Below are 7,140 nucleotides of genomic sequence, written 5' to 3' on the forward strand. Positions count from 1 at the left end.
CAGAAACTGCATGTCCTGCACTCAAGGGTGAGCCCAGAGATTTACACCCTCATCGAGGAAGCGGAAGACTTCGATGCAGCAATAGAGCTGCTAAAAGGACACTATATTTGCATGGTAAACCAGGTCTACGCCCGGCACCTGCTTGCAACAAGGCGACAAACCCCTGGGGAATTGCTGGAGGAATTCTACCGTGCACTCCTGGTGTTGGGAAGAAGCTGCGGCTGCCCGCAAGTTTTGGCGAGCGAACACACGGAACTCTTAGTCCGGGACGCTTTCGTGGCAGGTACGCTATCTTCACAAATCCGCCAGCGTCTGTTAGAAAAGAACACCCAGGGTCTCAGGGAGGCACGGGCCCTTGCAAGCTCCCTGGACGTGGCCTCCAGGAACGCCCGCGCTTACATTCCCGACCACGCAGCAGTCCCCTGGGCAGCGTGGAACTCCTCCATGGCCAACCCCGAGACTTCCCCCATTCCCCCACAGGCCTGCACTGAAAGGCGGCCTGGCAACTTCGAGGGGCCTGCTGCTACTTTTGAGGGCAGGCCAAGCACCACCGCCAGCACTGCCCGGCCCGCGCATTCACCTGCAAGGGATGCGGCAAAAAGGGCCATTTCGTGGGGGTATGCCAGGCCCGTGCGGTTGCCGCGGTCTCCGGCGGCGAATGCAGACCGCAACCACAAACTTCTCCACGGGCCTCGTGCGGTCGCCGCCATCTTCATATTCCAGGGCCACGCACGGACCCCGGGCGCCGCCATCTTGTTCCGCGGACACCACGTTGGAGGGATGGGTGCCACCATTTTGTGCACCCCAGCCATGTGCGACCAATGGGAGCTGCCATCTTGGATGAACCCCCAGGACCCCAGCTCAGCTGACCACGCACTGCCCGAAGAGAACTCTCAACTGCCGCGATTCGCCTCGGTGACTCTGGATCAGTCTCGGCCTCGAACACTCTCAACTGCTACGACGACCGTATTCATCAACGGGCACGAGACGTCCTGCCTAATCGACTCTGGGAGCACAGAGAGCTTCATACACGCCGACACGGTAAGGCGCTGTTCTCTCCTCATCCACCCCATTAATCAAAAAATCTCCCTGGCCTCCGGTTCACACTCAGTGGAGATAAAGGGGTTTTGTGTAGCAAACCTCACAGTCCAGGGGAGGGAGTTCAAAAATTTCCGTCTCTACGTCCTTCCCCACCTCTGCGCGACTACACTCCTGGGTTTAGACTTCCAGTGTAATCTCCAAAGTCTGACCTTCCAATTCGGCGGCCCTATACCCCCCCTTGCTGTCTGCGGCCTCGCGACCCTTAAGGTCGACCCGCCTTCCCTGTTTGCGAACCTCACCCCGGATTGCAAACCCGTCGCCACCAGGAACAGACGCTACAGTGTCCAGGACCGGATCTTTATTAGGTCAGAGGTCCAAAGGCTACTGAGGGAAGGGGTCATTGAAGCCAGTAACAGCCCCTGGAGAGCTCAAGTAGTGGTGGTAAAGACCGGGGAGAAGCATAGGGTGGTCATCGACTACAGTCAGACCATCAACAGGTTTACACAGCTGGACGCGTACCCTCTCCCCCGCATATCCGACCTGGTAAACAGCATCGTGCATTACAAGGTCTGCTCCACGGTGGATCTCAAGTCCGCCTACCACCAGCTCCCCATCCATACTAGTGACCGCAAATACACTGCCTTTGAGGCAGATGGGCGGCTCTATCACTTCTTAAGGGTTCCCTTTGGTGTCACCAACGGTGTCTCGGTCTTCCAGCGCGAGATGGACCGAATGGTTGACCGGTACGGTTTACGGGCAACATTCCCGTATCTCGATAATGTCACCATCTGCGGCCAACCAGCAGGACCACGACACCAACCTCCGAAAATTTCTCCAGACCGCAAAAATCCTTAACCTTACATACAGCAAGGATAAATGCGTGTTTGGCACCGACCTCCTAGCCATCCTCGGCTACGTAGTGCGAAATGGAGTTACCGGCCCCAACCCTGAATGCATGTGGAGTTTATGGAGTTCCCCCTCCCTCACTGCTCCAAGGCCCTGAAACGTTGCCTAGGGTTTTTTAGCTACTGCGCCCAGTGGGTCCCCAACTATGCGGACAAGGCCCGTCCCCTGATCCAATCCACAGTTTTCCCCTGTCGATAGAGGCCCGCCAGGCCTTCAGCCGCATCAAAGCAGACATTGCAAAGGCCACGATGCACGCCATCGACGAGTCCCTCCCCTTCCAGGTCGAGAGCGATGCGTCTGACGTAGCTCTGGCGGCCACCCTCAACCAAGCGGGCAGACCCGTGGCCTTCTTCTCACGTACCCTCCATGCTTCCGAAATCCGCCACTCCTCAGTCGAAAAGGAGGCCCAGGCCATAGTAGAAGCTGTGCGACATTGGAGGCATTACCTGGCCGGCAGGAGATTCATTCTCCTCACGGACCAACGGTCGGTTGCTTTCTTGTTTGATAATGCTCAGCAGGGCAAGATAAAAAATAACAAGATCTCGCGGTGGAGGATCGAACTCTCCACCTGCAACTACGAGATCTTGTATCGTCCCAGGAAGCTAAACGAGCCTCCTGACTCCCTATCCCGCGGCACATGTGCCACCGCACATGTGGACCACCTCCGAGCCCTCCACGAGGACCTCTGCCACCCGGGGGTCACTCACTTTTTCCATTTTGTCAAGACCCGCAACCTGCCCTACTCCATCGAGGAGGTTAGGACAGCCACCAGGGACTGCCAAATCTACGCGGAGTGCAAACCGCACTTCTACCGACCAGAGAAAGCGCACCTGATAAAGGCTTCCTGTCCCTTTGAATGCCTCAGCATGGACTTCAAAGGCCCCCTCCCCTCCACCGACCGCAACACGTACTTCCTGAACGTGATTGACGAGTACTCCCGGTTCCCATTCGCCATCCTCTGCCCCGACATGATCGCAACCACCGTCATCAAGGCCCTCCATAGCATCGTTGCACTGTTCGGGTTCCCCGCTTACATACACAGTGATAGGGGGTCCTCCTTTATGAGCGACGAACTGCGTCAATTCCTGCTCAGTAAGGGCATCGCATCGAGCAGGACAACCAGTTACAACCCCCGGGGTAACGGACAGGTTGAGAGGGAGAACGGAACGGTCTGGAAGACCGTCCTACTGGCCCTGCGGTCCAGGAACCTCCCAGTCTCCCGCTGGCAAGAAGTCCTCCCGGATGCCCTCCACTCCATCCAGTCACTGCTTTGTACGACCACCAATCAGACACCTCAGGAACGTCTCCTTGTCTTCCCTAGGAAGTCCTCCTCTGGGATCTCGCTCCTGACCTGGCTGGCAGCTCCCGGACCCATCCGCTCCGAAAACACGTGCGGGCGCACAACTCGGACCCGTTGGTCGAGAGGGTCCATCTGCTCCATGCTAACCCCCAGTACGCATACGTCCCGACGGCTGATAAGATACGGTCTCACTACGGGACCTGGCGCCCGCCGGAACCCCACGCATATCCCAGCCACCAGTCCCACCCTCCCCTCCACCGCAGCACCTTACAGGAGGATCGGTCCTTCTGCCGGCCCCGTCTAGGCCCCCTCACCCACCGACGCCCCCCGCAGACGCTTCCTTCCCAGGTCAGCCGTTTTCCCCACCAGCGCCGTCTCGGGATGACGAAGCTGCCATGGAGATCGAAGCCACGCTCCCGGAGTCACAGACGCCCGAGCCTCCACCGGAGTCACCACCGAAGCTCCGACAATCACAGAGGACAACCAGGGCCCCCAATCGACTGATTGCTCCATTTTAATTGTAAACTGTAAATATAAACCATCACGGTACCTTCATAACTAATCATATAACGTTGCCATGTTTTGTAGTTTCAGGCCACCACCCCCGCCTGACTCTTTTTTAACACGGGGTGAATGTGGTATTATAGGTATTACGGTACCTGATAGACTGAAGCACCATTGGTGGAAACTGTATGCTTTCTATGGGTTAGAATGTATGATAGGTCCACCCTGCTAGGCGGAGTATAAGAACCCGTGCCGCCCCAGCAGCCTTCATTCTGTACCTGAGCTGCTGGGGGAAACATCTAGCTTATTAAAGCCATCAGTTGGACTACAACCTCGCTTTAGTGGTCATTGATCGTGCATCACCCCCTTACTCTGAGATTCTGCCCTCTGGTCCTAGACTCTCCCCCAAGGGGAAACAACCTCTCAACATCTACCCTGCCAACCCCCTTGAGAATCCGAAATGCCTCAATAAGGTCGCCCCTTTCATTCTTCTTCTGAACTTTGGGCAGCGCGGTAGCACAAGTGGTTAGCACTGTGGCTTCACAGCGCCAGGGTCCCAGGTTCGATTCCCCGCTGCGTCACTGTCTGTGCCGAGTCTGCACGTTCTCCCCGTGTCTGCGTGGGTTTCCTCCGCGTGCTCCGGTTTCCTCCCACAGTCCAAAGACGTGCAGGTTAGGTGGATCGGCCGTGATAAATTGCCCTTAGTGACCAAAAGATTAGGAGGGGTTATTGGGTTACGGGGATAGGGTGGAAGTGAGGGCTTAAGTGGGTCGGTGCAGACTCGATGGGCCGGATGGCCTCGTTCTGCTCTGTATGTTCTATGTACTCCAACAAGTACAGGCCCAAACTACTCAAGTGCCAGCCATTTCCCCATGTTTTATTTTCCTTCTGGGAAAATAGGGAGGATTGAATCCTGGGAATTCATGGGAAGCTAGTTGGGAGGGTTGATGGAAGTCGGAATGTCGGGGGCCGCAAAAATTCTGCTTCTCCATTTGGTCTTTCGGGTTTGTTGAAGCGCTAACGAGGGGTTAACCTGAAACGTCAGCCTGTCCGGTCCCTCATTTCAGAAATTCTGACATTCAGGTTCACAGAGGTGGGCTTTACAGGCCTCGCACACTTATGGACGGACTGGCTTTGTGTTCCTTGAAATGTAATTTGAAATGGTGGTTCGGACCACGACTGATCATTTCCAAGTTTTAATGGGTTTCCCCCCCACTTCTGGGTGAATGTTTTGAACATTGTTGCGTCCAAATCTCAGCACCACATTTTTGGAAGGCATTGGATAGGGAGCCACAAACGTTTCTGAGAATGGCCCGGCATTTGAGGGATTTTGGTTACACCGATAGGTGTGACCTGTATAAGATGGACGGGTTGCATCTAAACCGGAGAGGCATAAATATCCTGGCCGCGAGGTTTGCTAGTGTCACACGGGAGGGTTTAAACTAGTATGGCAGGGGGGTGGGTATGGGAGCAATAGGTCAGAAGGTGAGAGCATTGAGGGAGAACTAGGGAATAGGGACAGTGTGGCTCTGAGGCAGAGCAGACGGGGAAAAGTTGCTGAACACAGCGGGTCTGGTGGCCTGAAGTGCATATGTTTTAATGCAAGGAGCATTACGGGTAAGGCAGATGAACTTAGAGCTTGGATTACTACTTGGAACTATGATGTTATTGCCATTACAGAGACCTGGTTGAGGGAAGGGCAGGATTGGCAGCTAAACGTTCCAGGATTTAGATGTTTCAGGCGGGATAGAGGGGGATGTAAAAGGGGAGGCGGAGTTGCGCTACTTGTTCGGGAGAATATCACAGCTATACTGCGAGAGGACACCTCGGAGGGCAGTGAGGCTATATGGGTAGAGATCAGGAATAAGAAGGGTGCAGTCACAATGTTGGGGGTATACTACAGGCCTCCCAACAGCCAGCGGGAGATAGAGGAGCAGATAGGTAGACAGATTTTGGAAAAGAGTAAAAACAACAGGGTTGTGGTGATGGGAGACTTCAACTTCCCCAATATTGACTGGGACTCACTTAGTGCCAGGGGCTTAGACGGGGCAGAGTTTGTAAGGAGCATCCAGGAGGGCTTCTTAAAACAATATGTAAACAGTCCAACTAGGGAAGGGGCGGTACTGGACCTGGTATTGGGGAATGAGCCCGGCCAGGTGGTAGATGTTTCAGTAGGGGAGCATTTCGGTAACAGTGACCACAATTCAGTAAGTTTTAAAGTACTGGTGGACAAGGATAAGAGTGGTCCGAGGATGAATGTGCTAAATTGGGGGAAGGCTAATTATGACAATATTAGGCGGGAACTGAAGAACATAGATTGGGGGCGGATGTTTGAGGGCAAATCAACATCTGACATGTGGGAGGCTTTCAAGTGTCAGTTGAAGGGAATACAGGACAGGCATGTTCCTGTGAGGAAGAAAGATAAATACGGCAATTTTCGGGAACCTTGGATGACGAGTGATATTGTAGGCCTCGTCAAAAAGAAAAAGGAGGCATTTGTCAGGGCTAAAAGGCTGGGAACAGACGAAGCCTGTGTGGCATATAAGGAAAGTAGGAAGGAACTTAAGCAAGGAGTCAGGAGGGCTAGAAGGGGTCATGAAAAGTCATTGGCAAATAGGGTTAAGGAAAATCCCAAGGCTTTTTACACGTACATAAAAAGCAAGAGGGTAGCCAGGGAAAGGGTTGGCCCACTGAAGGATAGGCAAGGGAATCTATGTGTGGAGCCAGAGGAAATGGGCGAGGTACTAAATGAATACTTTGCATCAGTATTCACCAAAGAGAAGGAATTGGTAGATGTTGAGTCTGGAGAAGGGGGTGTAGATAGCCTGGGTCACATTGTGATCCAAAAAGACGAGGTGTTGGGTGTCTTAAAAAATATTAAGGTAGATAAGTCCCCAGGGCCTGATGGGATCTACCCCAGAATACTGAAGGAGGCTGGAGAGGAAATTGCTGAGGCCTTGACAGAAATCTTTGGATCCTCGCTGTCTTCAGGGGATGTCCCGGAGGACTGGAGAATAGCCAATGTTGTTCCTCTGTTTAAGAAGGGTAGCAAGGATAATCCCGGGAACTACAGGCCGGTGAGCCTTACTTCAGTGGTAGGGAAATTACTGGAGAGAATTCTTCGAGACAGGATCTACTCCCATTTGGAAGCAAATGGACGTATTAGTGAGAGGCAGCACGGTTTTGTGAAGGGGAGGTCGTGTCTCACTAACTTGATAGAGTTTTTCGAGGAGGTCACTAAGATGATTGATGCAGGTAGGGCAGTGGATGTTGTCTACATGGACTTCAGTAAGGCCTTTGACAAGGTCCCTCATGGTAGACTAGTACAAAAGGTGAAGTCACACGGGATCAGGGGTGAGCTGGCAAGGTGGATTCAGAACTGGCTAGGC

Source organism: Scyliorhinus torazame, chromosome 27 (assembly GCF_047496885.1).
Source record: "Scyliorhinus torazame isolate Kashiwa2021f chromosome 27, sScyTor2.1, whole genome shotgun sequence".
Classification (NCBI taxonomy): Eukaryota; Metazoa; Chordata; class Chondrichthyes; order Carcharhiniformes; family Scyliorhinidae; genus Scyliorhinus; species Scyliorhinus torazame.